The sequence below is a fragment of the Vigna radiata genome, unplaced genomic scaffold (genome assembly GCF_000741045.1).
Source record: "Vigna radiata var. radiata cultivar VC1973A unplaced genomic scaffold, Vradiata_ver6 scaffold_208, whole genome shotgun sequence".
Lineage (NCBI taxonomy): Eukaryota > Viridiplantae > Streptophyta > Magnoliopsida > Fabales > Fabaceae > Vigna > Vigna radiata.
In genome coordinates this window covers 480,518-492,261 of record NW_014542845.1, presented here as the reverse complement: position 1 = coordinate 492,261, position 11,744 = coordinate 480,518, and positions in this window count along the sequence as shown.

The following is an 11,744-nucleotide window of genomic DNA, read 5'->3' as shown; positions in this document are numbered from 1 at the left end:
GTTGAATTTTATTTTTCATGTGTATGCTTGGCTTGAATACTTTTTCTGAAGATGTTTGACTGAATGATTTGCATGATAAGCCTTTTTGATGAGGATTTGATGTGGATGAGAATTGAGTTGCAATGCATGTTGATATTCTGTGAAACAGATGGGTGATGCCTTATGATTGTGGTTACGATGCTAGGCAGGATGTATGAATGAATATTGTGTGAGAAAGCATGTTATGTGAGGTACTGAGCTCCAGAGTTTACATTGTTGTATGTATTGTTCACAGGAAAACATGAATGATATTGCCTTAATCTTGATGATTGATTGAATTGCATGTGAATGTCATATGATCAAGGCCATTTTTGAAACCCCTTCTCTAGCCAAATTTTCACCCAAAGTGCTTTAAATATTATACCCTTTTTGAACCTTAGCCTTAAATAGGATGTGAACCCTTGTTTTGAAATTCTTTACCTTGAGTCGGGTTGAGCTTAACTGTATGTATTGAAAAGGTTCAAGTTTGGGGTTGTATGGGGGAAATTGAAAGGCAATTGAAAAGCATTGAGCTCAAATGTTGAGAAAGAAAAATGCATGAGAAAAAGAAAAGAAAAGAAGAAAAGCATGAAGATGAGCTCAATGCAAAAGAAAAGAGAAGAAGTTGGGAAAAAAGTGAGATTGGTGAGGAAGAGAGTTGTGCTTAAATTTTGAATATTATGGTATCTCTCTTAACTCAAGGACTTTGCATTCCAGAAAAGCCAATTTTGCTTGTTAGTCCAGCCTCAATACAAGCCTTAGAAAAGTCCTTTTGATGGAATTTGCATGTGAAGATTTTGATTGTTTGAGATGAATGACAATTTTGTTTCATGTGACTTGTGAATAATAGAGAGTTGGAGTGTCACCCTAAACACTTGAGTGATTGAGTGAAACACTTGCTTGGTATGAATTGTTAATTTTCATGAGTGCATTTTTGCTTAGTGGATTGGTCATTCATAATGTGTAACATCTGTTGTGCAATCTCTGGATTGAAAGCATGCGTGCATCTTAATTTGATTTCACTGAAGATTTGAGATTGAGTAGTGTTTGTCATGTACTTTAGGAGTGTTGAATCATTGGATGAAATAGTATAAAGCCAAGCTCTGTTTTGTTTGCTGTTTTGTTTTGTTTGCTTGAGGATAAGCAAAGTTCTAAGTTTGGGGTGGTGATGAAGGTTGAAAAAATGTTATTTGCATATGTCAATTTAGACCTAATTACTCCCTTTACTGCTTAGAATGAGCTTAGAATCAAGCAAAACTCAATAAATGAGTCTGTAGAGAGTCAAAAACTATATTTAGCGATATTATGCTTGTTTTGCATTGTTTTGTAGCATTTTTGAGAAAGTGAAGAATGGAGTTGAAGATGAAGGTCGTAGACTCAAGAAAAGGGAAGAAAAATGAAGAAATGAAGAGTCGACATACCGCCCAGCGGCAAATTACACCGTCGGGCGGTCCAGTGCGAGGAGTAGGCACCTGGCGTGGGCGCTGGGCGGATTTGCGATTAGAGGCAAACCGCCAGGCGGTAGACCACTGCCGTCGGGCGGAACAAGTGTGACGCCGGGCGGTTGTTTGCTGGGCTTGGGCCTGTTTTCTATTGCGCTCCTCACTTATAAATAGCCCTATTGCGAGTTTAGATGTATTCTTTTGACAGAAGGGGGCAGCCAGACCTAATTTCACTCTCTGGAGAGGATCTCTTGGATGCTTAGGCTCCATTTCTTCTTATCTAGGGTTTGCTTTTCCATTCTTCATCCATTTTTCATCTAGATTCACCATGACAATGGTGAACTAAACCCTATTGTTGTTGGGGGAAACAATGTAATCTTTTGATACTCTCTTTTATTAAAACTCTGGTTTATTTATATGGTTTCCATATGCTTTGATTATTAATTGTTGGGTTCTCATCTGTGCTTAATGCTTTTATCGTTTAACTCATTCGATAACTGTTGTTTGTCCTTATTGATACGGGGACGTACATGAACTGGTGAGTAATTCCTTGATTAAGCAATACCACCTAGGGATAAGGGTAGGACGATCAATTGTTTTTCACTTCTGCTCTATAATGCTTTATTAATTGCTAGGGGAGGCTAGGGATAACAAGCCAATAATTAGTAATAGGCTATTTTCACCGAGGGATCGGGTTAACGGTAGGCTAAGAAAGTTGCATCACAATTAGCTAATCAAGCAAATAAATCAAGAGGAGTAAATAAGAGAGAGNNNATAANATNAAATTGTAAACCCCCAACAACTCCATTCATCCATTGTTTTCTTCTCGTCAATTGAATCAATCTCTTTTGCATGTTTATATTTTGTTCTCATACCCAATTAATTAANTTTTATTTTCANGTCNTACNATNTTAATTCACACGAACGATAAGGCCTTTCGAGTCTCTTGGGAAAACGATACATGGACTTACCATTTATTATTACTTGATATGATTTGGTACGCTTGCCAATCCGTTAACAGTGTCGCACCTACCGCTGAGCGGTCAAATCCAGTACTGAGCGTTGTAGTTGGGCTTGGGCCAAATTTCTGTAATTTTGCATAGATTATAAATAGACCCTTAGAACTATTCTAGGGTAATTTTTTGATAGAGAAAGACGAGAAAACACCTTCTACACTCCTTGGAGGATGATTTTGGATGCAAAAGCTCCAATATACCAAATCTAGGGTTTATCTTTTCATTCTTTTCATTCAATTCATATAGTTTCACTATGTCAATGGTGAACTGAACCCTTTGTTGTTGGGGAACAATGTAATCTTTGTGAAACTCTCTTATATCAAACTTCCTATTTTTATTCATATACTTGTATTATCAATTGTTTTTGTTTTCTTCTATGTACTTTAAAGCTTGCATTGTTTAACACATTCAGTGTCATGATCTTTGATTTTGTCGATATGGGAACGTACGGGAAAATCTCGAATTGAGAATAATTCTCTTGATTATGCAATACTTCCTAGGAATAGGAGTAGGACGGTCAATTGCTTTAAGCTTCTATGATTAATGCACTAGTAATTGCTAGGGAGACTAGGAATAGTAAACTAGTAATTATGGTAATAGGCTTTTTTCGCCGAGGGATCGGGTTTAGAGTAATTTAGAAAGTTGCATGACATTGATAATAAAGTGAAATATAATAGGAATAGTAGATATAGGAGGGTGGATCAGGATGAAATTGTTAACCCCAACAACTTCATTCATCCATATTCTTATCTGTCAATTGATTCAATATTTGCAATTGCATGTTTACTTTTGTTTTTGCATCAAACTCTCAAATTATTATTCATTCAAGTCTTACGAAATCAATTAACATGAATGTTTAGGCCACAGAGTCCCTTGGGAAATGATATCTGGACTTACTGTTCTATTATTACTTGATACGATCTAGTACACTTGCCAGGGTGTAAACAGTTGGTAGTAAAAGATATGGATGAATGGTGTTGTTGGGATTTACGGTTTCATCCTAATCCACTCTCAAATATCTATTATTCTTATTAAATTCAACTTTTTTATCAATGTTTATGCCACTTTCTATTTTACTCTAAACCAGATCTCTCGGTGAAGAGAGCCTACTCACAATTACTAGTTTACTATCTTTAGTCTCCCTAGCAATTATTCATGCATTGATGTGAACATAAGCTTAAGGCATTTGACTTTCCTATTCCTATCTCTAGGTAATATTCATAATCAAGAGAGATTCTTCATGTCTAGACCTAACTATACGTCTCCATATAGAAAGAATCAAAGATGATGTGTTTGAATAATGTCTTAAACAAAGCATTAGAAAGAACGGAACAAAAACTCAAACTATTCATAAGCACAAGTATATGAATAAAATAAGAAATTTGATATAAGAGAGTTTCAAAGAATTACATCGTTCCCTTACAACAAAAGGCTTAGTTCATCATAATCATGGTGAAATTAGATGAATTGAATGGAAAGAATATAAAAGATAACCTTACATTTGTAATATTGGATCTCTCGCATCCAAGATCCGCCTCCAAGGTGTGAAAACCGTGTTCTTCCGTCCTTTCTTCCAAAAGATACATGCTCTGGTTCGTGCGCTTCTAGTTAAAGCACAAAAAAATAACTGAAAATAAGCCCAGGCCCATAAGTACACCGCCCGATGGTGGTTAACACCGCCCGGCGGTAGGCACGACACCTACTCCACCCCTTAGCATTTCTGCTCGAGCGCTCTCTTTAAGTTCCACTGACGAGTCCACCGCCCAACGGTGGGTTGTACCGCCCGGTGGTGGCTGCGATTCCATCTTCACCCCTTGGCAGTGCCCTTTAAGCGCTTGGCAATGTAATCATAGAAGGTCTCTGTTAAATCCGTGACAAGTGTACCAGATCGTTATAAAGTAATATAAAATGGGTAAGTCCGAGTATCATTTCCCAAAGGACTCTTAGGCCTTACTTTTCATGTAAACCAATCGCATAAGACTTGAGAAAGGAATTAAATTTAGGTTTTGTATGCAAAGGACAAAAGTAAACATGCAAAATGTAGTTAATCAATTGGCTAGAAAAGACTATGGATGAATGAAGTTGTTAGGGTTTACAATTTCATCTTATTCACCCTCTTATATCTACTCTTCTTATCTACTTAGCTTATTTATCATATTATCATACAAACTTTCTTAGTCTACCCTAAACCCAATCTTTTGGCGAAAAGAGCCTATTACTAATTACTGGCTTGCTATCTCTAGCCTCCCCTAGTAACAAATAATGCATGATAAACGGAAGCACCATACAATTGATCGTCCTACCTCTATCTCTAGGTGGTATTAGCATAATCAAGGAATTCTCCCCAGTTCATGACAAAACCGTACGTCTCCGTATCAATAAAGACAAACAACATTTACCGAATGAGTTAAACGATAAAAGCATTAAGCAAAGGTAAGAAACCCAATAATTGATAAAGTAAGCATATGCACGCATATAAAAAAGATAAGAATTTTGATATAAGAGAGTTTCAAAAGATTACATTGTTCCCCAACAACCTAGGGTTTAGTTCACCATGAACATGGTGAATCAAGATGAAAAATAATAAAAGAATGGAAGAATAAACCCTAAATTTGGTAGATTGGAGCCTAAGCATCCAAGGAACCTCCTCCAAGGTGTGTAGAACAGCTTTGAACGTCTCTGCTGGCCAAAAGATTCCAATTTGAATCGCTCTGGGTCTATTTATAGACCAAAAAGATAACAGAATTTAAGCCAAATAAAAATAGATAACCGCTCAGCGCTTAAATGAACCGCTCAGCGGTTTGCCTCTTTGTTGCGCTACCGCTCAGCAGTCAGTTTTACCGCTGAGCGGTTTGCTTCTAATCGCTCTGACCGCTCAGCGCTGATTTTGGCCGGTGAGCGGTTCATAGACTCTTCTTTTCTTCCTTTTTCTTCCTCTTTCTTGAGTCTAAGTCCGTCCTAGTTCACTTCCATCTTCAATTCTCATCAAAACCCTGCAAAACAATGCAAAAACAAGCATAATATCTCTAAAACCAACTTTTGACTCTCTCATGACTCAACTGAGTGTTTTACTTGATTTTAAGCTCATTCTAAGCCACAAAGGGTGTGTTTTGATATCATATTTAAGCATGAAAATAACGGTTGTTAGACCGTTATCAGTCTCACCGCCCAGCGGTGGCTGTGGTTCAACTTTGCTTCATTCTTCCACCTTCTTCTGCATTCAACACTTCTCTTCCTTCGATTCATTCATCAAGCTCCTGATAAATCTTGTCAAAACAAGGGAAACCAAGCATAAAACCTAGAAAACCCACTTTGACTCTCTTTCTCTCTAACTTAAGCATTTTGCATGCTTTCAGGCTAATTCTAAATCATAAAGGGTGTGTTTTGATTTCAATTTCCAGTATGAAAATAACATTTTTTAGACCGCTATCAACTACACAACTGATTTCTATACAGTAAATCTTATGGTCCCAAAGATTATGAATTTTGATTCATTTGCCACCTCTGGTTTATACTTTCATCATCACCTCGTCTTTCAGGGCGTATATAAGATTTTGTATCATTGGAGCAACCATTCTATCCGGATTTGATAAAAGTCTTCTATTTAAATCTAATTATATTACTCAATGAATATCTTTAGGATGAGATCAACAAAAACATAATTAAATAGAGACCAAATGATTGGTTGAATGTTGCCTATCTGAAATACAAGGTTCGAAAATTGTCTTTCGGAAATATATCAGATGACTTTCCCTTTGACCGCGAGATGGCATTGGCTTCTATTGTCATACCAGACATGTAGGGTCAATGTCTAAAATAGTTGGTCGTTTGAACACCAATGACAAACTTTTGCATTGTGTTATCATGCATATGTTGACTCTATGAGCTGGAAATTTTGCGAAATTGTTGAAAGAAGATATATTTATGATATGGGTGCTTAAAAATAATATATATATCAAATGGGCTCATCACATCATGCAACATATGATTAAATGCAAGGTCGATGACACACCTCTACCATATGGTGTATTGATCACCTAAATCATGCAATACAGTGGAGGATATAATGCCAACGCCAACACTTAAATTGGGATCAAATAACATTTTTCTACCAATTCTTTGAAGAAGTTAAATATTGTTAACGTCAATGGTGTTTTGTAGCATGACCTCTGTGTTAATGAAGATGAAGGACAACCATAAGATCAGAGTCCTAAACATGGTGACCCTGTTGAAGGAAGCCAACACCCTTGTGGTCCTTTTGAACATCCTCCCTATCCTTCAAATCCTGACATGATGACTCAAATGTGATAGGGGTACAAGACTTACAAAACAGAATACAACATATGGAACAAATTCAAGGACATGTTCAACAAATTGAAGTTAATTTGGTTAAATTATCTCTAGACATGAATCGACAATTCGCAGAAGTCAATTTTAATGTTAACTTAGTTCTGCATAAATTAGATTATTAAGTTGTTTTTCATTAGATGATTGTATTACATAAGCTTATGAATTTGCTTTATTATATTTCATCAACTTATACCTTTTCTTTATAACATTACATCAACTTCATTTATATTTTATTTCACAAAACCTGTCATACTTTTTGTTATTGTCGAAGTGACCTTAATGAACTTTAAATTAGATGGATTCTCGAATAATAGTTGACGAAATGAAGAAAGCAAATACTGAAAGAAGAAGACTATGTGCAATTATTCACCAACAACTTGCAGCTATGGAATGTCAAAATGCCCTGCTAAATGCCACAACCAACGAATTTGTTAGAACTCATTTATCTCATCACATCATTGGTAATTTATTAAGAATAATGAACATTTAAGATGACAACTTATTCAAACGGTGTTTCGAATTTCTGTTTTCACACCCATCCTATACACGACGTCTAATAGAGATGCGACATAATATTTTTTGAATAGGTCTTTTACATAACTAAATGAAGGAACTTAATAATGAACTATGATAAATATAATTGTACCTTATTATGCATGTATATTTTTTATGTCATGTAATATTGTAACTTTACTTCATTATTTGGTTGATCATGAATATTCAATTTGACTTTAAAAAAACATATACCACTTGATAGTAAATCATATTTAAAAAAAGGTAAAATACCTTTTTTGATCCCAGTTTTGGTTGGTATTATTCGAAATGGTCCCCATTTTATTTTTCTGTTCAATGTAGTCCTAAAGAACGTAATTTGTGTTTAATTTAATCCTTTTTACAAACTCCGTGAACCACAAACAATGACTAAATTGAGCACAAGTTACGTTCTTTAGGACTATATTGAACAGAAAAAGGACTAAATTGAACACAAATTACGTTCTTTAGGACTACATTGAATAGAAAATAAAATTGGGACCATTTCAAATATTCCTAACCAAAAGTGCGACAAAAAAGGTATTATACCTTAAAAAAATATATATTTTAAACATAATTGTTTGACTTTACTTAAATACAAATATATTTTATTTTCAAAATTAATTTTGTTTTTTTTCCTCCTTGTTATATTTTTTTACCATAAATATGTTATCAATAAACATCATTTATTTTATCACTAAGGATATTTTGGTAGTGTTCATTTTCTATCAACTAAAACATTTCTTTTATATGTCATATTTGTCCAATTCTACTCGACAAACTTTACTTCCAAATCCACTCTCAATCATCTTTAAATTCTTTAAAAAAAAAACATTAGTTTACTCTTAAATCTCCTTAAATTCATCAATTTCCTCTCATTCAAATCAATCATTTCAAGTGAAAACACCCTTAGACTTCTGTGCAAGATGTTATTTTGCCTTTTTAATTTTTAAAATGTTTAAATTATCTTTATTTTATTTTATTAAAAATAATTAGTGACTAATTTAATTTATTTACATTAGTCAATAAAAATCACATTTATAATTAGTATTTAAATTTGTTGGAAACATGATGACTCAGTTTCAACACCAAGAGGGGGAGTGAATTGGTGAGGTTTAAAAATCAGAGTCTTTTCAAAATCTTTTTCCCAAAGTAAAAGCCTTTACAAAGTTTCTTGAATCAAAAGGAATGAAAATTATAAGTGCACCTGAAATGTAAAGTAGACTACGTAAATGGTTAAGTCGACTTAATGTAAAAGTATACGAGTAAAGAAATCAAATGCAAATTTTTATACTGGTTCGGCCTCAATGCCTACATCCAGGGTCTTTCCACAATCCGAAAGCAAATGCACTATAATGGTCAAGGTTTTTACAATAAGGCTTTTATATAGACCTCCATGTCAAAAATACAAAACACCTCTCTAACCCTCTAACCAAAATATAGGCAGCAACACAAAGATCTGCAACAAGATATCCCCTCTTCTGCAATCTTTAACCCACTTTGAACAATCCTCAAAGTGTCCAGACTCCACGAGTCTACCTCCTGTAATCACAATAGGATAACCAATCTCCAATAGATTGAAAGCAGTCTTGATCAATGTGAATACACCAGCTGTGTAGAATCTGATCAAACAGTAAGCGCAATACAATTCCTCCTTAAGATACTCTTGCAAGAAAGATCTCCACCGTCTTCTTGATGAGTTCTTGGAGCCTTTTCTCAAAGATCACAATTTGTAAATCAAAATGAAAATGTCAGAATATCCAAAGTCTCTTGTGATCAACTGAGTCACGTCTATTTATAGTTTTTTATAAATCAGACGCTCATGTAGTCGACTGTGCTACTAATGAAGTCGACTGTCAGCAGATAGTTATAACAGTTAAGCAAATATGCACCAACCTTAACAACCAAATTGATATTGCAATTAATACAGTTGACTATCATTTAAAGCTTTGACAAACAGTTGAAATATAGACATTATTGTACACAAGCATAACAGAATTTCAAATTAAATAACTAACCAAGTCGGATCCACTACGCATGTAGTCGACTTAGGCACTTCAGCTCAATTTGAAAAACTTTTCAATGCAAAATCTCACCCAACACTGCTTTTGAAAATCTGTACAAAGTCACGAGTTTTAATTGACTTACTTCATAATGAAGTCGACTTAAAACTTGCAGTTATGCCACACAATATAAGTTCATCAAAGTGCATGTGGTTTTCTTTTCATAAACATATGTAATGCAATCATACGTGATGTAACAGATATAAGATCAATGAATATGCATAAATATATCAGTATCAACACAAACATGTTCATTTAAACATCATCCACAATACAGAATAGAACATGTAACACATAACAATACATGTGTTATTAATAATGTGTTTCCATCATAAAAATCCAGAGTAATTGGAGCACTGTGAGATTAAGGTTGGCTAAACCAATGCTTCCCTTATCAACAATCTCAACAAAATTTATTCTTAGACTTGTGAAAATAAAATAAATATTAAAGTAAAGTGATTTAAATTAAATAAATATCAATTTGAGTTGTGTAAGAGAATTGTTTTCGAAACTAGTCTTAATTCAAAAATATTTTATTTCAATAGAGTCAGAATGAATTTATTCATAGTAGTAGATTGTTTTACTTAGGACTTGAATATCCTCGATTTCACCACAACCATGGCTATAAGGATGCATAAAATTGATAAGAAAACATGGTTTTCAATTTTTTATGAATATTAATATATTTAATTAATAAAAATTTTAAATTAGTAAAATATTATAAAATTGTAAATATGTATATTTTAATAATTATTATAATTTATTATTGTAACGTGATCGGGGTCGTACCCGAGTCAAATTTAATGTTTAGTTAAAGTGCAGTATAAGCTAGGAGAATGACCCCTAGGTCGTCTCTCAAGGACAAAAGGTGATTCAGGAATTAGATCAAACATGTGGTGGGGGTGATTTATGGACAGTTTTGTGACTTGAATTGAAACAACTAAAACACGAATTGAACTACTAATTGAAAACGATTGATCACCAGCTTAAATACATTGCTTCCAATCACAGATTAACAACAATTACTCACTCCTCTAACCCCTAACCCAACACAAGTTAACCAGGTAAGCAAAGACTAACAATGTTTTCAAAATTGCGAACTTAGCGAACGCAACACACCTATTTCATCCATTGTGCTCCATACAAATTGATCAACTAAGCCGAGATTCAATCAATAATTGCTCAACTAAGTGTGTACCCATTGCAAGAACACAATTAGATTTAATATAATGTCAATTCATATTCGGAGAATTACAATTCTAGCTCAAAAATCTCATGGAAACGATGTCGTTTCGCTAATGACCAACCAAGCAATCCTAAATAATATTAAATCGAAATTACAGCAGCAAAAAGAAAGGAATTCAACATTAAATCTGGATCAGAATGCACAAAACAAAAATGCAATGCAAACATATTCAAAAATTGGAAAACGGAATAGCAAGCTGGAACGAAAATGCAAAAAACAAAATGGGAACCGAGAAAGGAAATTGAAAATGCAATTGGGAGCAATAAACGAAATTGGAAACACAATTGGAAGCAAGAAACGAAAACGAAATTGCAATTAGAAACGTAAATCATTCATTACAAGGAAAGGGAAAGAGAACAAAACCTAAAACCCCAAGGGAAGGAGAGGGGGGGGGGGGCTGGAAAAACGCTCAAAGAGCCAAAACCTAAGAAGAAAATGCAAAACAAGGGAAGAGAGAAAGTTGTGAAATCTGAATTGGGGTTTTAAAAACCCCAAATTACAAAAATGCCCTTCTAATGGGCTTTTACAAAACATGACAAAAAATGACTAAAAACTAACCTAAAAACGAAATTAAAAAGAAATGTTTATATGCAAAACAATAAATGATGTGACAACTCTCTTTATGTCCCAATAATAATTCTAAAATTATCCTGTAAATAATAATTGAAATAATTAAGTTCAAATAATTCAAATTAATTAAAATAAAAATTATTAATCAAATTAAGTTTAAATAATGAAAATAAAACAATAATAAAAAATTAAACATAATTCACTAATACGATTCGGTACAGAAAATTAAAGAAATAACATAAAATAGTAATTCATCGTAAAGGCATATATTTTAAAGTAATTTTATAATTATAAACACACATTTTAATGATCTAAACGCATATATTTTAAATTATTGTATTAAATTTTTAAATTTAAACACAATTTGAAAATAAAAACATATTTATAAATAACAAACATTTAGTAACATTTAATGAAATTTCATTTGAAAATTAAATGTGGATTAAAAGAAGTACAATAAATTAAAAAATTTAATAACATTTAATGAATTTAATTTTAAAATTAAATG